Here is a 12,314-nt window from a genome sequence, read left to right on the forward strand (position 1 = left end):
TGAAGGTAATTGTTAGTCCCAATTGATGCATGATTGATTCACCTTAGGCCAGCTGAAATATCTTTTTTTCTAGTGGAGGTGGGAATTACCCTATTTGCTTGAGGACAAGCAAAAACTTAAGTTTGGGGGAGTCGATAAGTAGGGATTTAAACCTATTATTTGCTCTCTTTTATTCGTGTTTTAAGCCAAAAATGCTTGAAGGTATTCCCGAAAACGAATGAAATATTCTAGATTTCAGGAATTGTTTAAAATGAGCCAAAGGAATCAAAATCAACTCACAAATGAGTCAAAAGTTGAACAAAAAAATCAAGGATATGCAAAGAGGTATGAAATGCGAACCGCACAAATATTGTGCGGCCGCGAAAGCTATGACGCGACAGCGATCAAAATTATACCGTCCGCAAGAGGGAGGTTCAGAGAGTGTGATTTTGTGCTAAGTGATGAGCGTGGCCGCATATATCTGCGTGACCGCGATTGAAATTACGCGGACCGTGATTACTACGATTCAGAGAGCTGACAACTTGAGCAAAAGAGAGAAGTGTGGACCACACCAGAATTGTGTGGCCGCGGAAGTTCCTAGTGCGTCCGCGATCAAAATTATGCGGTCCGCAAGATGAAGAATCAGAGAGTTGATTTCAAAGAACGCGGACCGCATCACTTTTATGCGGCCGCATAATCTGGAGCGTGACCGCTCTTAGATTTACGCGGTCCGCAAAAGTTCAGCTCAACCTAGATCCAAAAGAGAAGAACGCGGACCGCATCAGAATTATAAAGCCGAGAAAGCAAGAGTGCGGCCGCACTCAGAATTACGCGGTCGCACAACCTCCGCAGGGGCATTTTTGTCAGATATTTTCAGCTTAGTATAAATAGAACTTTTTGTCATTTTTAGGGCATGTCAGGTTATGTTATGTTTTGTATGAGCACCTGTGGCGACTGGTTTTACTGTTTTCGGAAATTTTTGTACTAAAATCACTTCTTAACGTTAAATTTTCATTCCATAAATTAATATTATGGATTTTATCTTCATTTCATCTTTAGTTTATGTTATTTCCATGAGTAGTTAAATCCATAGCTAGGGTTGTGACCCAACCCTAGTGTGGGTATTTAATAGGTATTTGATTTTATGGCTTGAATGTGAATGTGTTAGTGATATTTAGCCTAGTTCTTGCTAGAACTCAAGAATTAATGGTTGCAAATATTAATTCACGCCTTTATGACTTAGTCTCTACTTGAGAAAGAGGGACTAAATTTAGGAAAACTAGACTTAACAAGGAATTGGGGTGAACTCAAGAAATTGATAGCCCCAATTAAAGGGATAAACCTAGAGATAGTAATACCCAACTTGAGCTAATATCACTTGATTTGCATGGATACCCATTTGGACTTGAAAAAATTAAATTGGACAGAATCACTCAAACTACCGAGAGGTATAGAGTGAGTACTCGAGTGTGATAGCTATATTACAATCCCAACTAATCAAGCTTGCTCTAGATTTTGCTACCCGTTAGATATCCACCTAGGTAGAAGTCACTACTCTAGTCTTTTTAAACATTTGAAAAACAACAACAAAAATATTGTCCTTAGTTTCAATTATTACAATCTTTAGAGTAAAGTTAGAAGTAAAAAAACCAAACAAGTTTGTGGAAGTGCAATTATAGCCAAAACTTGCTATTAACTTAGGTATACACCTAATCCCATATTCTAACTCCCTGCGGATTCGATCCCGACCTTTGTTGGATTTATTATTGCATCGACCGCCTCACTACTAAATTGTGGTGTGGGTTTGGCATTGATCACTCTTGAGGTTAGGAATTGCACAAGGCATCTAAGCGACTGCTACATCACCAAAAGGGATATCGATGAGAAGAAGCAAATGAGCAAAACAATAAATAAGAGCTAACAGTGGGATTGTACTTACGCTTCATATTCCATTTCTCCGGAAATAGCATCTTCTCGGTCGGGATTAGGTCGGAAGTCCTCACTCGAACGTATTGGCCCATCCAGCATCGGTCCTTGTCCTCGTCTATGCTCGAGAACAGCACTTTGGTAGCCCAGCATTGGAGTTTTATTAACCTGCCTCGATAGAGGCGGAGACTGTATAACCTGATGAGGTGGTCGAGGGTGAAAGGCATCCCCTCGACTTTACTTACGAAGAATCGGAACAGAATCACAATTCGCCAAAAGGAATGATGGATTTGGCCTAGGGTTATTTAATATTGACGGCAAAAATCAACGACGACGGGGTCGAGGGGGCCCAAGGTGAAAGGGTAAGTGTAAACACTTAGAAACCCTTCCACATGGGTGGTGATGTCCTCTTCGGGGGTCGGGATCACCACCTCTATGCCCTCCCAGTTGCAATCTTTCTTTACCTGCTTAAGGTATCCCTCAGTTATCGAGCATATATACATCGACACTAGCTCGCATCGACCAGGAATCGACGAGGCTTTATCGGTCTTAAAATCGGAAGTGAGGACACACACCCCGGGAACACACTCCTCAAGGCACGGCTCCGCCGGTGTCTTGTAGCCGACCGGCCGCGATGAAGAAGCGTTTTCCTTTTGAGGAACAATTTTTAATATTTTTGTCATTTTGTATGGATTTGAAGTTAAAAATAGATGGAGATGATAAGATTTGGTATTTTGAGAAGAGGTTAGCAGTGAAAATCGTAGATTTGCAGATGAAGAAATTAGAAGATATGAAAAGCTTTAGAGATTGAAAATCTGAAAGTAAAAGTTCAAAATGGTGGAGAGAGGGGCTATTTATAAATTTCACAACGACGGTTCAATATTGGCGGTGGCCGATCATCGACTGATGTGTATTTAATGCCTTGATAACTGTACAGACGAGACGTTTCAGTCACTTCCGTCGCTTACATCACAAGGATGACATCATGACAGGTCGAGATAGAAAATCGAAGGCTCAATTCGTTTCTTGTCATTACACTCCAAAAACAAACGAGAGGACTATCTGTATACGGTTAAAATCGGGCCCATCCGATTTTACTATTTGACCGAGACCGGAAATTTGCATCGAAGGATGGCCTCGTAACGGAATAGGCCATATCACGAGGATAAGGTACCGAGTTCAGAACCGAGGTACCTGTCAGGATCGAGGCTAGTAGCGATCGAAGCCAAACAAGACAGACATCGAGCAAGATCGAAGATAGCACAATAACATAAAGGTGAGATATCCGTGATTGGTTGAGGATCACGGCGTAAACCTCGGTGACTGGTCGAGGATCATGGCGTAAATCTCGGAACGGATCAAATCATAAACGGTTAATTAGCTAATCATGAGATTTCCTTCTGTAATTAGAGTTATACCATAAATAGAACTCCTCTACTATATAAAGGGGAATATTAACCATTTGTAAGACATTGTTCTCACGTAAAAAAGCCAATATAACGCTCTCTCTCTTTAGCTTATACTCTCTTGTTCATCAGCTTGTTTTATTTTTAATTATTTTGGGATCAATCAGTTCGAGGGCACCATAACTCGAGGGTTGAATTTTGTTTCAATACCGGTTAGCTTTATTTTATGTTTTATTTCTGTTACTAATCTTCATATTTGTCTATCGGTATTAAGTGAAATCGCGTATTCTTAGAACCTCATTATAAATTTAATTGTTATCCAATTTTAAGGGTAAACATAGTGCAAATAATAGATTTGTACCTTTTCCCTAATAAGTACATCATGCGTACATCTCATTTATATGTTACAATATTGTTATTTGTGAAGCTAGCAAGATATTTTCAAATTAAGAACTTCTCAATAAATGTTTAACCATGTTTGGTATGAATGTGTGATGTGATATTCTTATGTAATAATTCTTAAATACGTAGATTCTATTTCAAAATTTTAACATTGTGATTTCGAATAATACTAAAATTAAATGAATGGACCCTCAGTCCGAACTTATTGTCCTTTTAGACAAAGAGTAATAATTAACAGAAGAAAAAGAGGAATAGTTTTCATAAGGAGACAAGACCTTCCAACCCATACTCTACTTTATTCTTTAGTCTTTTTAGTTTTAATAAAAGAGGAATCCAGGTATTCATTCATATCCATATAGCAAAAATAACAGCAAATTTTATTGTAAAGTGGATTAGGATAGATAGGGTAGAACCCCACCTCTTTGCATTCTATTCAAATTGGCCCCAACATTTAAGGCACTTCATTTCTTTGTCGTCCTATTTTCCATAGTCTATAAAATTTTCAATGTAACTTCTAACGAGCTGATTTTGCTTTATTTCGGAAGGTTCTATCTGGCTTTGTTGCATCAATATAATGTATCATCACCAAAGAAAATAGGCTTTTACTTGCAATTTGGATTCAATCTAAAATTCAAATTAGAAACAAATGTTCCAATTTAATAGTTGAAATTTCATTTTACACTCGATTGGTGCGACATTCAAAATCTGCCGTGACATTTTCCCTCTCCTTGCTTCCTCTTTTCCCTGTTCAAAGATCTATCCTCTCCAATAGAAAAAGAAAAAAGATATTCAGCATATTTAAACTCGAGAAATAAGTATTAACCAACATATTTTATTCGAATTTTTTATGGTGAAACGAATTACGGTCAAACCTCTATAACAACATCATTTGTTCCTATATTTTTTTATAGTAACGGACTATTATATACCTATAACAATATTTGACGTTTAAATATATTTTGGCTGTTATAAATAAAAATTATCCAAAAATTAATTTTTTTAGGTTACATACAAGAGATAAGAAATTTACTCAAATTTAAATACTCAAAAGATATGTAAATTTTACTAATTAAATATTAAAGAAAGCTAACACATTATTAATAAAATCGCAACTAAATGTATAAAGATTTATACACTATAGCATACACTTTAAATCTACTAAAAGATTAAATTATTTTAAGATTCATAGAAAAATTTCATAATTGTAGCTTGTTTCGTAGATTCCAATCTCTTACGAGCGATATAACACTTGAATTAGCGAAGATGTCTAAACTTTCAGCAAACAGATATCTAATAGCTTTCCTTGAAGGTAATGTAAGAGGTTAACAGTTGAAATTTCTATCTCGGTCCAAGTAGCAGTATGTTGAGGTCAAAATTTTTAAACTTATTATTGGTGATCTTATTTGAGATTATACATGAATGTTATAGATATGTAATTTTACAAAGAGCGTAATGCTATAAAGATGGATGTTATTTTTATAGGTAAATTACTATTACAGAGAGATAAAATATAATAAAAAAAATTAATTATGAGAAAACTTGACTTTTATAATGAATGATTATTTGATAAGAGAGTTGTTATAGATAGGTGTGACTGAATATATAAGAAGAATATAAAACATATACAAGGCGATCTTTTGTATGTGAAATTTTCACAACATTATCTTGTTGATTGATTAGATGCTTGCATGTAATAATTATGATTAATTTTCCTTTTATTGTAATCTCCGCATTGCTCTATAGCATCCTTTTGATTTTGGTCCACCTCCCAACAAAGGATGCTAGGGTAGAGAGGAGTCGACAAGAATTAAAAGGGACTGAAATAGGTTTGGCAACCTATTGAAACCAATTACTTCAAAGTTTTTAACTCTAATTATGTTCGTACTAGGAGTAGGAGCTCTAATTCTACCCTCTAAATTAGGTAGTAAGTAGTACCCATTTGTCTCTCAGATCTTAATCATTTTTTTGTTTTGTTTTCTTACAAGTATTAATGCATTTCTCATTGGTCTTTCCTTTTTTCTTTCTTCCGAAAACCATAAAAATAATAGTTTAATGTTTTTTTCTTTTTATATTTCCACTATTCCAATTTTCTTGTCGTTTATACCCTTTCGTGTTCACTTTTTAATTAAATTTGAGATGTAACTGTTTGCACTTTAAAAAGAAACTGAAGTATTTTAAAAACTAAAGCAAACTACGGAGTATACAACTAGTCACTGTCGAAACGAGGAAATAACATACTGAAAAGATACTTGTTTTGACTTTCAAAAAGAGAAAAAGGGACAATCATTTTAACTAATGGAGTTGAATTTAACCATGTAATCACTATCTACACCACAAGTCCACAACTTTGGTGACCCCAGGTGTTCTTTTGGATCGACCTCCGCCCAGGGATTAAATCTACGTATATATTGTCCTTTCTAAATTCTATTACACTGTATGTTATTGTTGTAATTGTTATTCCCGCCTATATTGCTGTATTTGTAAATAATAATTCTGCAAAATATAAGATAACGTAATGAAACGATAATAAATTCGAGCCCACTGAATTCACAGTGTTTCCTTAAGGAATTTAATCCCCTCCTAGTACCCAAGGTAATGAATTATTTCCTCCCAGGATAGAACGAATAACACACTGGTATAGCGGTACTTCAAACCCCAGTGTTTCAGCGAACACAAAGTTCGGTAGCAAATCACACTTACAGTTGCTTTGTTTGAAGTTAAAAACAATGCAGAACGAAGGAGTATAAACTTAGAAAATCGTATGGAAATGCTGAGAGGAAGGAGTGCAAATGTATAGCCAATTTATTGAGCGAATTGTGTGTTGTATGTTGAGTGTCTTTCTTCAACATCTGCTGCACATATATATAGCAGCAAAATGTTGAAGAAGACCAAACGTCCACCCTCCATGGTGGAGCAAGCATTACATGTTTGTGGAGCAAGCACTTCATGTTTGTGGAGCAAGCACTTCATGGTGGGAAGAGCATTAGGCGGCTGCCAAATGGTCAATACACGGATTGGAAAATATCCGTTACAAATGCGGATAATCTGACGTTAATATTTACTATTAACAAATAAATTTGGTCCAAAAATTAATCAATCAATCGATCATTTGACCAAATCCAAATCCAAATCCGAATTCGAAGCCGAAGCCGAAGCCAGCCGAAGCCGAAGCCGAAGCCGTAGCCGAGCCGAGCGAGCGATGACGACGACGGCGCGAGGCTTGCTTTCTTCTTAACTCTTTAAGAGCTACAAGAAGAGCAATTATATATATACCCACCAAAAATATCTTCCTCTTACAATATGGGACAATGTCTCATTGTCAAGAGGGGAAAACTTAAAATTTTACTCAAAATTTCATTTTTTCTCCATTTCCCATTCACCCTCATTTTAAGAATATATTATCTTAAAAACAAAACCTCAACAATCCCCCACATGAATGGGGAATGGCTATATCACGGAAGTATGCATGAAAAAACTGTGTGATTTACAAGTAAGGATTAATCGCATCTGGATAAGTAGGTTTCCCTTTGAACTTTCCGTAGTAAACTTATGTCGGATATACTCGGTCAATCGGTAGATTTGATATCTTTGAACCGTCGATCTTTGGTGTATACCTAGACAACCATAAGTCACACAATCAACCCTTAACCGTCTTTGGTTCTCATTGTTGTGTTCGTTTCAGCCATGAACACCGCCTGGTTTCATAAGTACGTAGAGAACTGGCCTTACAAAGTTCTCCTTGAAGCGGCTAACACTTCACACTTACATAGGTGATTCCTAAACGTGTCATCCTGTAGATACACTATTTGATATACCCCATATCAAATTTAGAAATTATTAAAAAGCCTTAATGCTTTATCCTTGGTACTGAACATTGTCTCATCACGAGAACGGACTAAAATTTTATTTGACAATGTTGAACCGTCATTAATGACTTTGTTTGATCTCCTTGAACCTAGATCTTGGGATCTCTAGTCTTCTAGGTAGAGTTACCGCCACAATGACTTGTTCTCGGCCATAGCCCCATTCCCCTTGATGATTTCTCAACTACCTCTCTAGTTAGGCCTTTTGTAAGTGGATCCGACACATTATCACTTGACTTTACATAGTCAATCGTGATAATTCCTCTAGAGAGTAATTGCCTAACGGTTTTATGTCTTCGTCGTATATGACGAGATTTACCGTTATACATAACGCTCCCAGCCCTTCCAATTGCCGCTTGACTATCACAATGTATGCATATTGGTGCCAACGGTTTGGGCCAAAATGGAATATCTTCCAAGAAATTCCGGAGCCATTCAGCTTCTTCACCGGCTTTATCTAAAGCTATGAATTCAGCCTCCATTGTAGAGCGGGCAATACATGTTTGTTTGGACGACTTCCAAGATACCGCTCCTCCACCAATAGTGAATACATATCCACTCGTGGACTTAGAATCAGTTGAACCGGTGATCCAATTTGCATCACAGTATCCCTCAATCACCGCAGGGAAATTACTGTAGTGCAATTCAAAGTTCTGGGTATGTTCTAAATATCCCAAAACTCGTTTCATTGCCATCCAATGAGATTGGCCTGGATTGCTCGTATATCGACTCAGTTTACTTATAGCACAAGTTATATCTGATCGTGTACAATTCATGATATACATTAAGCATCCCAATACACGAGCATAATCCAATTGTGATATGCTTTGGCATTTGTTCTTTGCTAATGCAAGATTCACGTCAATTGGAGTCTTTGCAACTTTAAAGCCCAAGTGCTTGAATTTTTCAAGTACTGTCTTAATATAATGAGATTGTGACAATGCCAGACCTTGAGGAGTCTTATGGATCTTAATTCCCAGAATTAAATCAGCAACTCCCAAGTCTTTCATATCAAACTTGCTATTGAGCATACGCTTAGTAGCATTTATGTTGGCAATGTCATTACTCATTATCAGCATATCATCCACATATAGGCAAACAATGACTATGTGATTTGGAACATTTTTAATGTACACACATTTATCACATTCATTTATCTTAAAACCATTTGACAATATTGTTTGGTCAAATTTTGCATGCCATTGTTTGTGTGCTTGTTTTAGTCCGTAAAGAGACTTAACAAGTCTACATACCTTCTTTTCTTTACCTGGAACCACAAACCCTTCAGGTTGTTCCATGTAAATTTCTTCCTCCAACTCTCCATTCAAGAAGGCAGTCTTAACATCTATTTGATGAATTTCAAGACCATACACTGCAGCTAATGCTACCAATATTCGTATGGACGTAATTCTTGTAACTGGAGAGTATGTATCAAAGTAGTCTAGACCTTCTCGTTGTCTATACCCTTTGACTACGAGCCTTGCCTTGAATTTATCAATAGTGCCATCATCTTTGATTTTTCTCTTAAAAATCCATTTAGAACCCAAAGGTTTATTTCCAGGAGGAAGATCAACCAATTCCCATGTATGGTTGTTCAATATGGATTCTATTTCACTATTGACTGCCTCTTTCCAAAACAATGATTCCGAAGAAGTCATAGCTTCTTTAAATGTTTGAGGCTCATTCTCCAATAAGAAAGTCATAAAATCTGGTCCAAATGAAGTAGACGTTCTTTGACGTTTACTACGTCTTGGATTCTCCTGATTACATGTACTTTCTTTTGTTTCTTCCCGAGGTCGTTTAGATCCTTCATCAAACGACTCACATTCCTTTTTATACGGATATATATTTTCAAAGAACTCAGCATTATCTGATTCTATAACCGTATTATTATGAATGTCGGGATTTTCTGATTTATGAACCAGAAATCGATATGCTTTACTATTTGTCGCATATCCTATGAAAACACAATCAACGGTTTTCGGTCCTATCTTTACCCTTTTGGATTTAGGAACTTGCACTTTTGCCAAACACCCCCACACTTTAAAGTAATTCAAGTTGGGCTTCCTTCCTTTCCATTTTTCATATGGAATGGATTATGTTTTGCTATGGGGCAATCGATTTAATATTCGATTAGCCGTAAGAATGGCTTCCCCCCACAAGTTCTGTGGCAAACCAGAACTTATCAACAACGCATTCATCATCTCCTTTAATGTGCGATTCTTTCTTTCCGCAATCCCATTAGATTGGGGCGTGTAAGGGGCTGTTGTTTGATGAATAATTCCATATTCTAAACATATTTCTTCAAAAGGAGATTCATATTCACCACCCCTATCACTTCTTATCATTTTTACTTTCTTGTTAAGTTGCATTTCAACTTCATTTTTGTATTGCCTGAATGCGTCTATTGCTTCATCTTTACTATTCAGTAAGTAAACATAGAAATATCGAGTACCATCGTCAATAAAAGTTATGAAATACTTCTTTCCACCGCGAGATGGTATTGACTTCATGTCACAAATATCTGTGTGAATTAAGTCTAAAGGATTTGAATTCCTTTCAACTGACTTATAAGGATGTTTAACATACTTAGATTCCACACATGTTTGACATTTTGATTTTTCGCATTCAAACTTGGGCAGTACTTCCAAGTTAATCATTTTTCGCAAGGTTTTATAATTGACATGTCCCAAACGTACATGCCATAAATCATTTGACTCAAGTAAGTAAGAAGAAGCTGAAATATTATTATTATTTTCCACAACCATTACATTTAGGTTGAAAAGGCCCTCGGTGAGGTAACCTTTTCCTACAAATATTTCATTCTTACTAATTACAACCTTGTTTGACACAAAAATGCACTTAAAACCGTGCTTAACAAGAAGTCCAGTAGAGACTAAATTCTTTCTCATTTCGGGAACATGAAGGACATTGTTCAAAGTCATGACCTTGCCAGAAGTCATTTTCAGAAATATCTTTCCATATCCTTCAACTTTTGCTGTTGAAGCATTTCCCATATAAACTGTCTCTCCGGGTTTAGCAAGAGCATAGGTAGCAAAAGCTTCTCTAACTGCACAAACATGGCGAGTGGCTCCTGATTCAAACCACCACAGTTTAGGATTTCCCACTAAGTTACATTCAGAAAGCATGGCACACAAGTTATCAACATCATCATGGTTTACTACCATGTTTGCTTGACCTCTTTTCTTGTCTTTCTTCGGAGCACGACACTCCGTAGATTTATGTCCGGTTTTTCCACAGTTGTAGCAGTTTTCACTGAACCGCTTCTTGGTTGGGTTGTATTTCGGACCAGAAGCCTTCTTCCTCCTTTTGTTAGCTTCAACAATATTTGCTCCCATTATTGTTGAATTTCCACGGCCTCTCCTTTCAGCAGCTTTATTGTCCTCTTCGATTCTCAACCGAACAATGAGATCTTCAAGGGACATTTCCTTTCGTTTGTGTTTCAAATAATTTTTGAAGTCCTTCCACAACGGAGGCAACTTCTCAATCATTGCTGCTACTTGAAATGCTTCGTTGATGACAAGACCTTCAGCAAGTAGATCATGAATAATCACTTGCAATTCCTGGACTTGGGTAATAACAGATTTGCTATCTACCATTTTGTAGTCCAAAAATTTTGCGGCAACGAATTTCTTCATCCCGGCATCTTCAGTTTTATATTTCTTTTCAAGCGCATTCCACAATTCTTTTGAGGTCTCCATGCTACTGTATACATTATACAGATTATCATCCAGCCCGCTAAGAATATAATTCTTGCATAAAAAATCAGAATACTTCCACGCTTCAATCATGAGAAAGCGTTCATTATCTGGAGTTTTATCTGGCAGATCAGGAATATCTTCCTTGATGAACTTCTGTAGACATAACGTAGTTAAGTAGAAGAACATCTTCTGCTGCCAGCGCTTGAAATCAATCCCGGAAAATTTTTCGGGTTTTTCTGCCGGTGCCAACGCCGGTGTTCGGCTTGTCGATGCGTTGGCAGTTACCATTGGAACAGCTTGGTTTTCGCTTTCAGTCATCATTTTTTCTGTAAAAGAATGACACAAACAAATGTTTAATACACGTTTTCAAACTAGAGTAAAAATCACGTAGATTTTAATATCCAACAAAACGTCACGAAGTCTTAACTCTCCAAAACGGGAGTACACAAACCACAAAGGTTTTAGTTTGCAGAATAATAAGAATAACACAAATACAGAAATTAATATTAAATTCCTTAAGATTGTTATTCCCGCCAATATTGCTGTATTTATAAATAATAATTCTGCAAAATATAAGTTAACGTAATGAAACAATAATAAATTCGAGCCCACTGAATTCACAGTGTTTCCTTAAGGAATTTAATCCCCTCCTAGTACCCAAGGTAATGAATTATTTCCTCCCAGGATAGAACGAATAACACACTGGTGTAGCGGTACTTCAAACCCCAGAAGCCTCATTGTCAAGAGGGGGAAACTTAAAATTTTAATCAAAATTTTATTTTCCCTCCATTTCTCATTCACCCTCATTTTAAGAATATTTCATCTTAAAAACAAAACCTCAACAGTAATTCCATGAGTTGATTTGGGGGGGGGGGGGGTGATAAAATATGTAGAAAGAAAAAGGTAATGAAAATGGAGTTACCAAAATATAGCTTTAACTCATAGATTTTGGTTTCATTTTTTCTTTTCTTTTTTTTGAAAACATTGTTTGTTTGTGAAATATAATCATGTTTTGG

Source organism: Nicotiana tabacum, chromosome 12 (genome assembly GCF_000715075.1).
Source record: "Nicotiana tabacum cultivar K326 chromosome 12, ASM71507v2, whole genome shotgun sequence".
NCBI lineage: Eukaryota > Viridiplantae > Streptophyta > Magnoliopsida > Solanales > Solanaceae > Nicotiana > Nicotiana tabacum.